Genomic DNA, 9,834 nt, shown 5'->3' with positions numbered 1-9,834 from the left:
TCTTGTTTCGGCAATTTGCTTTCTGGGCGATGGGCAAAAACAAATGGGGTTCAGTAACAAAAGGGGTCTTTCTACACCCAGAGCTACCCCTGCTCATTCTTCCGGGGCTTCCCAGCTCCCCAGACAATGCTGCTGATCGTGGGCCCTGGTGGGTGTGGAGTGAGGCTGGACCCTTGATGGAGGGGGTGAACATCAAGAAGTCTGTAAAACGTAGTCCCTGTTACCTTTGTGATTCTTTGTATGCTATTTTTGGCCCTTTCACACACACACTTGAATAATGGTATGTGGAGGTGTAGAAAGAGCCGGGCACTAGGACCAGGACATGAGGACCAGGCATATCCAGTTGTAGAGCTGGAGTCAAATTTGTCTCTGTTATCAGCTTAACCTGTCACGTTACCTCTGATCCAGTTGGAGGGAGAATGTGGGACTACTGGGCAGACTCCGTCTGTGGCCCATCCAGCAGCCATCGGCTTTAGGACTAGAATTCTGATTTGTTGCGGCAGCAGCAAACCATTGTCACACCTCATTCCTTTTAATCAAGAATTGCTCAAGGGATGGTCATGGGCCAAGGGGACACAAAGAGAAATTTGCCTGGAGGCCTCTGGGAAACCTCTTCATGTGATGAAAGAATCCAGGAGAGGTATGTCTTCTTTTCTTCCCATTTCAAAAGGGTTCAAGATGGGCCCGCCCCACGGCCAAGCGGTTAAGTTCACGTACTCCGATTCTGTGGGCCAGGATTTCGCTGGTTCAGATCCTGGGTGTGGACATGGCACCGCTCATCAGGCCACACTGAGGTGGCATCCCACATGCCACAACTAGAAGGACCCACAACTAAAAACAATATACAAGTATGTACTGGGGGGCTTTGGAAAGAAAAAGGAAAAATAAGATCTTTAGGAAAAAAAAGGGTTCAAGCTTTTTCTGGGTGAGACAGACATTCTGTGAGAAGATGCCAGCAGGTTTGCTTGGCATTATTGCTTTATTTGATTATTTTTTCAAGGCAAATATAGGATGAAGAAGAGAATTATAGGCATATACACATTCACATTTCAGATAACACTCTTCCATTGCCTAAGTAGAGATCAACTCTTTTTTTAAAATTATTGCCTAATAGCTGTGTGAGGTTGAGGAAGTGAGCTCACCTCTCTGGGCCTCAGTTTTCTCATTTTTAAAATGAAGATAATAGTACCCACTCTTTAAGGCCGTGCTGAGGATTAAATGAGTTGTCATATGTAAAGTGCTTAGAACAGGGCCTGGCATATGGAAAGCACTAGAAAATTGCTCTTATTACTTTTGATAACTGAATTTGCCTTGTGATTCTGATTCTCCAGCTTTATTCAAAAAGCTGTCCAATTCTGTGGGAAAATGAATATCTGTAAAGATTAAATGTGTTTAATTATACAATACTTAAGGGATGGTAGGCTTAAATGGCTTCGGAAAATAGCTTTTTTTCAAAAATATTTTGTCATCTTCATGCTTAAGGATGTTCTTCATTCGAAAATAATAAATACACACTAAGTGGAAAGAACCAAAATGTAAATTTTCATTTAGTGATCAAAATTCTGAAAAAAACAAAAAATATCCTGAGATTCATATATAATAAATCCACATGGCAAATTTGATTTTCTAAAGCTGTAAACGCCTCATTTTCACTACTCATGTTCCACAATCATGCTTTTGAGTATGATCGATTTTACTGGTTTCTAAAAAAACAACAATTCAGGGGCCGGCCCGGTGGCGCAGCGGTTAAGTGCGCATGTTCTGCTTCAGTGGGGTTCTCCGGTTGGGATCCCGGGTGTGGACATGGCACCGCTTGGCAAGCCATGCTGTGGTGGGCATCCCACATACAAAGTAGAGGAAGATGGGCACGGATGTTAGCTCAGGGCCAGTCTTCCTCAGCAAAAAGAGGAGGATTGGCAGCAGATGTTAGCTCAGGGCTAATCTTCCTCAAAATAAATAAATAAATAAATAAAATTAGAAAAATATATGCGAGATGGTAAGTAAATCTCACCTGCAGTCATAACCCAGCTACGGCGAGCTCTGGTCTCAGGCGCTGCTGAGAGGTGCTTATGGCGTCATCTAGCGGCCAGTGTTGGAATAAAGTATCAAAGGCGGGAAGAGAAAGGAAAGAGGTGATTTCCAGCTCCAGCATCCAAGCACAGTTTCAGCAGTTTTCAAAGTGTGATTGGCTAAAAACAGTTTTACGGCACTAAAAAACTTACAAACATCTCGAGGGACACCTGATTGGGAAGATTCCTTTTAAGAGATGTTTAAGAAACACTGGCTTGGGCATTTATGAAAAACCCTCAGCCAGCATCATACTCAATGGTCAAAGACTGGAAGCTTTCCTCCTAAGATCAGGAGCAAGAAAGGGATGCCTGCCTTCGCCTCTTCTGTTTAATACTGTACTGGGAGTGCTATCCAGAGCAATTAAGCTAGAAAAATAAATAAAAAGATATCCAAGTTGTAAAGGCAGAAGTAAAACTATATTTATTTTCAGGTAACATGATCCTTATAGAGAAAATGCTAGAGAGTCCACACAAAAAGCTATCAGAGCTAATAAATAAATTCGGCAATGTTGGAGGATATGAGATCGACATGTAAAAACCAGTTGTATTTCTTTACGCCAGCAACGAACATCTAAAAAGGAAATTAAGAAAACAATTCCTTTCACAAGAGCATCAAAAAGAATAAAATACTTAAAAATGTGGGGCCAGCCCGGCGGTGTAGCAGTTAAGTTTGTGCAGTCTGCCTCGGAGACCCGGGGTTCATGGATTCAGATTGTGGGCTTGGACCTACACACAGCTCATGAAGCCATGCTGTGGCAGTGTCCCACATACAAAACAGAGGAAGATTGCATAGATGTTAGCTCAGGAACAATCTTCCTCAAGCAAAAAGAGGAAGATTGGCAACAGATGTTAGCTTAGGGCCGATCGTCCTCGCCAAAAGAAAAGCAAAAACAAAAAACTCGACCGAAGAGAGGAAAGAGTTGTACACTGAAACCTCCCAAACATGGCTGAAAGAAGTTCAAGACAATACAAATAAATGGGATGATAGCCTGTATTCATGGATTGGAAGACTTGAATATTATTAAGATGGCAATGCTCCCCAAAGCAAGCTAGAGATTCAATGTAATATGTATCAAAATACAAAACAAATTAACAAAAAACTCCCCTTTTTATTTTTCTATTTTTGCAGAAATGGAAGAGATGATCCTAACATTCATATGGAATTTCAAGGGGCCCCAAATACTAAAACAATCTTGGAAAATAACAAAGTTGGCAGACTCACATTTCCCGATTTCAAACCTTGCTACACAGCTACAGGAATCAAGACAATGTGGTAGTGGCATAAAGACAGAGCTATAAACCAATGGAATAGATTGGGAATGCAGAAACAAGCCCAGACATCTATGGCCAATTGATTTTTTTTTAAAGATTTTATTTTTTCCTTTTTCTCCCCAAAGCCCCCCAGTACATAGTTGTATATTCTTCGTTGTGTGTCCTTCTAGTTGTAGCATGTGGGATGCTGCCTCAGCGTGGTTTGATGAGCAGTGCCATGTCGGCGCCCAGGATTCGAACCAACGAAACACTGGGCTGCCTGCAGCGGGGCACACAGACTTAACCACTCGGCCACGGGGCCAGACCCTATGGCCAATTGATTTTTGGCAAGGAATCCGACCCCATTCAATGGAGAAAGAAGAGTTTCTTCAACAAGCAATGCTGGGACAACTGGATACCCACATGCAAAAGAATGAAGTTGCACCCCTACATCATACCATAGACAAAAATTAACTCAAAGACCTAAATGTAAGAGCTAAAACTATAAAACTCTTAGAAGAAAACATGGGGATAAGTTGTCGTGACCTTCGATTTGGTGGTGGTTTCTTAGAAAGGACAGCAAAATCACAGGCAATGGAAGAAAAAATAGGTAAACTGGGCTTCATCAAAATTAAAAATTTTGTGCATCAAAAGACACTATCGGGAGACTGAAAAGACAACCCATGAAATGGGGAAAATATTTGCAAATCATCTATCTGATGAGGGTCTCGTATCCAGAATACATAAAGACTCCTACAACTTGATAACAGAAGGACAACTCAGTTTAAAGATGGGCAATGACCTTGAATAGCTATTTCTCCAAAGAAGATGCATAGTCCTGATTCATTAACCCCTCGTTAAGAATCCCTATTCCTGCGCTCTCTGCTCCTTCCTCAGACCGAGAAGCGGAAACTTGGAGACCGTAGCCAATCGGATGGCTGAAATCTCATGACGTCACTGGTTGCCACGCTAGGGTCCAAAGTCTCCCCGGCGCTCACCTTCCGCTCCTGGAGGCGTCCGCTGGCTCCCACCACCCGCCCCCAGCGAGCTTGCAGGAGGCGCTGAGCAGAGGCGCGGACACCGAGGCGGCGAGGGTGCTTGGTGAACTGATGGTTGTCCCCTGGGTCGATGAGGATCTGCAGGTGCAAGTGGCCGGGGTCTCAGGGGCTGCGGGGCTGGCAGTGACCCAGGCGGACGCCCCATGCCCTGGGCCTTCGTTATATAAGGGGCGGTGGACAGTCCGATCGGACAGGGAAGGCTAATGGGATCCCTCCTCCCACACACACCCAAATCCTAGTGGCCAGGAAGTATTTCTTCCAAGAAACTAAATTTGGTATCGGTAAGAGCGTGCATAGCGTTTTAGACTTAATCCATATGCCTCCCTGGGCCTTCCACAGGCAGTAAGGTTCCTAGTTAAGAACGCAGACTGTGAGGCTAGACTGTGTGGGTTAAAATCGTAGCTCCTCTGTTTTCTGGCTGTATGGATTATGGGTAAAGTGACTCCCTCCCTGGGCCTCAGTTTCCCCATCTATAAAATGGGGGTCATAATAGCAACTCACTCATAGGCTTGTTGGGAGGATTAAAGAGGACAGCTGTGCCTGGTACACTGACCTGGACCGGGCGGAGCCTGGGAGGCTCTGGAGCATCAGCGGGAGCGCAACTCCCGGCACTGAAAGTGGGCGGGGCCTAGCGAGATGCGCTGAGCAGGAGAAACCCGGCCCCGCCCCTGGGAACCTCTCACTTCTGGAGCGAAGCAAATACCCGCCCCGAGGGGAGGGGCTTTCAAAGGGAATTAATTCATGCCATGAACAATGCTTAAGCTCCTGCTGTGTGCCAGTCCCTGGGCTAGGAATGGAGATCCAACAGGAAACAAGTCAAGAGGACGCCTCTGCCCTCCTGGGGCTCACGTTCCAATGGAGTGGAGTAGGGGGGACAGAGTAAATAGGACACACTGGTAAAATCAATATTACAAATTATATACTTTCTATTGTATAATATATTTACATAAATATATTTATGTATTTTTACATTTCTTTTTTTTAACACTTTTTTTAAAAAACGTTTTTTTATTTTTTCCTTTTTCTCCCCAAAGCCCCTGGGGTACATAGTTGTGTCTTTTAGTTGTGGCTTCTTCTAGTTGTGGCATGTGGGATGCTGCCTCAGCATGACTCGATGAGCGATGCCATGTCCACGCCTAGGATTCAAACTGGTGAAACCCTGGGCCGCCAAAGCGAAATAAGCCAGTCAGAGAAAGATGAACTCTATATGACTCCACTCATAGGTGGAAGTTAACATATTGACAAGGAGATCTGATCGGTGGTTACCAGGGAACAGGGGGCGTGGGGGAAGGGCACAAAGGGGGAAGTGGTGTACCCACAACATGACTAACAATAATGTAGAACTCAAATCTCACAAGGTTGTAATCTATCATAACATTAATAAAAAAAAAAATAAAGGTTTGCAAACCAGGGAAGTACACCTCAACCCGCAAGTTGATAGGTGACCCCCCCCTCGGCCTTGGGGTGGCTGGGTTTTAAATCTAAAAAGGACAAAGTGTGCAAGATTAAGGCTGAGCCCAGTTCTGCTTGGTCTTCCTTTCCAGCTACAATGTATCTTGTGCCCGGGGCTTTCTAAATGTCCTAACCAGGGAAGAGCTACCACATTGTTCTCTGGCCACCTGGCAACAGTCAAGGTTAAAATGTAATTTTAAATTTCTGCTCATAGCTCAGCCTTGAAGTGATCATGATAAGCATCACGTTGACTGTGGCCTTATTCTTCTCTCTTTCTTTATTGTTTTCCCCTGTTGCTCATAGGTTCACCAGGGTGACTCCTTGGATCAATTTGAGGCGTATGCAGTTTGCTTGATGCCCAAGTGCTCCCTACACTGTTTGGGTCCCATCCAGTCCCACGTAGGAGGCATCAGAGGGTGGCATGGGCTGAAGGTAGGTTGTGGCTGGAACCAGCATCATGTGGGTTGCCGGTGGGGGGGTGGTGTCCAGACACCACTGTGCAGTGTTTATTCAGGTGAGGGGGGAGCTGCCAGCAAGCTGCTCTCTTATCAGTGATCCTCTTGTTGTTCTGCAAAACAAGCTCAGAAATTTTGGTTACTTTGTTTCCCATGTCAACCTTGTGGGTATGAGGCACACTTTCACCCTAATCCAGGGAAATTTTAACTCCTTCATTCTCGATTTTAGTCCTCACTGTATTATGATCATTCCTCAATCTTGGGAAATGGGGGCAAAGACCTCTTCCTGCTGGGAAAGCTGCTTCCTGCTGGGAAAGGGCAAAGATCAGGGTCAGAAAAATGAAACTGTTGTATCTGTATTTTAAAATATTTCTGGGTACCAGGTGGGAGGTGTGAGGAATGCTTTGCATGACTAATATTTTAGTTGCATGATTCTTATCAACGGCTTTGGAACAACACCTAAGACCACATTTGATAATTAAATAGATGACCACATTTATTAACAAAATAGCCCAAATTTTTGGTATCCTCTCTATAACGGACCCCAATCCTTGGGGAATCCAGAAGAGGCTTGTAAACCAATCAAGGTTAGGGCCTGGAAACTCAAGTGAAATCTGATGAAACAGAAAGAAAAACAAGGTTAATGGCTGGAGAAAATTATAAATTAATTCCAGAATCCAGTCAATGGCTGCTAGTCAAGATTTCTAGATGTCAGGGTCAAAGCATCTCTGGCAGTTTTAAATGTCTCTCATGATGTCATCAGATGTTCAGGTAAACCTTTTGAGTGGCTTATACAGCAACAGCATGAAGATTGTCTAAACATGGGCAATTGTGGTGCTCTCTCTTAAGTTTATACCAAGCTGTCCAGTTTCGGTTTGCAGAGCCTCAGGACAAAAGGGTGGTTTCAGTTCTCAGTGATTTTAAATGAAAAGGATGGAAAAAATTGAAAATGTTAGTTTGTAGATCTGTACCGGATATTTGAAGAAACTAGACGAATTCAAGATCCAGTCCAGTTCACAGATAAAAAATACAAACCTCAAAGATAATTAGCAGAATTAGAATACATTATTCACCAATGTGTATTATAGTTTTTACTGAAACATAATTTTTCTCTCTGTAATCACCCTCATTTTTACCAAAGATAGCCAAAGTAAGACTCATTGGCTTGCAAAATAAGTCTAGTTTTAATAAACTTAGCCCAATTATTTACATAAGTACAGCAAGAATATGATCGATCATATGGGCTCTTTTAAATTGACTTTGCTGAAACTTTATAAAGAATCTCAGGGCCGGCCCCACAGCTGAGTGGTTAAGTTCATGAGCTCTGCTTTGGTGGCCCAGTGTTTCACTGATTTGGATCCTGGGCGTGGACCTAGCACTACTCATCAAGCCATGCTGAGGTGGTGTCCCACATAACACAACTAGAAGGACCTACAGCTAGAATATACAACTACATAATGGGGGACTTTGGGGAGAAGAAAAAAAAAGAATCTCAGATTGAATTTTAAAGAACTCTCCAGGCCAAGAAAGACAAGCCAAGGACTTGTCATTAGAATCCACCAGCAACACCTACAGATTTGGGTGAATTATTTTCTTTTCAAGGTCCCCAAAATATCCTGAGGTTCTCGCACCTGCCAGGGAAGTGTCTTTCTTTACTCACCTGCTAAGTTTGAAGGGAACCCTGTAAGCAAGGTACCAGGCCAACATTTCCAAGTGGCTTTATTTGTTTTATAAAGTCAGTCCTTGTTCTGCAAAGCTATTTGGTCATATCCAAGTTTATGCATGTTTTTCTCAAATATGACATTCCATATTTGATTGGGGTCCGTTATAGAGAGGATACCAAAAATTTGGGCTATATGACACAGTTTCCAAATGTGTCCTGCTATAAGAAGAACAGATTCTTATTGAACTTATGCAAACAGCCATATTGCCATGAAAATAAGCATACTCACTTATCAAAAGTTTGCAAATTCTCGAGGGGTCAGGTAGGGAGAAAAAGATAAATGCTTCAATTCTGCTTATAACTTGCTATAAGTCCTAGTTAGCTTAAGAGAAAACATTTCTTTAAATCTGGAAAAACAAAACATTAGAGCATCTTCCTGAGTTCATGTAATCTCATGATTACATAATTAAAAATTAATTTAATTTGTTTTCTACTTGAATCCAGTTTTTCCATTAGTTGTCTTAACTTTGCCTGATGATCGAGAATGATAGGAACCAAAAAGTTTACAAGTCCAAGAAATTTAAAAGATTTTCAGGGCTGGCCACATGGCAGAGTGGTTAAGTTCACGTGCTCTACTTCGGCAGCCCAGGGTTTCACTGGTTTGGATCATGGGTGTGGACATGGCACCACTCATCAAGCTGTGATGAGGCGGTGTCCCACATGCCACAACTAGAAGGACCTACAACTAAAAATACACAGTGATGGACTGGGGGGCTTTGGGGAGAAAAAGGAAAAATAAAATCTTTTAAAAAAAGAAAAGGTTTTCATTAAGGTTTGTATGATTTGCCCAGTGAAGTGGATACCTTGATCACTGGAGACTGTGGAAGGCAAACCCAAAGTGGGAAATACATTTTTCTAATAACTTCTTTGCCATTGTGAGATTGTCAGCTTTATGGCAAAGGAGGGCTTTACCCTATCAAGAAGACACACATACAATAACTGGAACATAATGATAATTATGATAATGCATATTAAGTAGCATTTGAATGAAATCCAGCTGCAGGTGTTCAAAGCACACAGAGGGAGGAGTTCTGAGGCCTCTGGGGACAGAAATAGTTTTTCTTAGCACACTATAGTGGGTGAAGGAATGTAAAAATGAAAAAACGAGGTTTGCAAGGGAGCTGGGAAGAATCAAGTGGCTGTCTTGGGTTTCCCATAGCACTGACTGTTTAATTTATACCCATTGTTCATTCATCTTAATTTCTCTTATCCAGGAGCAGACTGTTGCTGTGTTACAAGGACATCAGGATGGCAAAAGTCTGGCAATGAGGGGTCATTTTTTTTTTTTTTTTTGCAAGAGAAGCAGAATGGTTTTCATCCACATGTGTCATAAACTTTGTACATTTTGTTGTCTCTGCCTTTGTGTGAAAGTCAGCCAAGGAGCTTTCCTGATCTTCAGTTTTGGTGCAGACAACATTGTATACAAGGACGTATTAGATTTCCAGGAATTTCACATAATTTCTGGAAATCACAACATATATTTATAAAGACATAACATAATGTAATTTAATATACCAAGCATCTAATTCATTTAATATCTCCCTCTTTGTAGAGAGAATAAATTCTTTGAGAAGTCTCAGAGCTCATTGAAAACTCCCAAAGTTCCTTTTTAAGTCAAAAGAAAGATTTTACCCAGGATTTGAAGCCTGGGGGAAGTTTGTTAAAAATATCAAAAGGTTTTACCCCCCAAAATCCATTGGAAAACTGATGGAAATAATTAACAACTACAGTAAAGTTGCAGGGTACAGAGTCAACTTACAAGAATCAGTTGCTTTTCTATACTCCAATAACAAACTTACAGAAAGAGAACTCAGGAACATAATTCC

The 9,834-nt window shown here is 42.5% G+C and overlaps 1 long non-coding RNA gene across 1 annotated transcript; it reads left to right on the top strand.

Annotated features, from left to right (window-relative positions):
• Positions 1 to 733: 733 nt before the first annotated feature.
• Positions 734 to 9,587, top strand: LOC102148037 (uncharacterized). Its single transcript, XR_287838.4, has 4 exons — positions 734 to 848; positions 3,199 to 4,462; positions 6,134 to 6,262; positions 9,223 to 9,587. It is a non-coding gene; the product is annotated as an uncharacterized lncRNA (long non-coding RNA).
• Positions 9,588 to 9,834: the final 247 nt, after the last annotated feature.

This window comes from Equus caballus, chromosome 10 (genome assembly GCF_041296265.1).
Source record: "Equus caballus isolate H_3958 breed thoroughbred chromosome 10, TB-T2T, whole genome shotgun sequence".
In the NCBI taxonomy this organism is placed as follows: Eukaryota; Metazoa; Chordata; class Mammalia; order Perissodactyla; family Equidae; genus Equus; species Equus caballus.
This window is presented reverse-complemented; position numbering and strand designations above follow the sequence as displayed.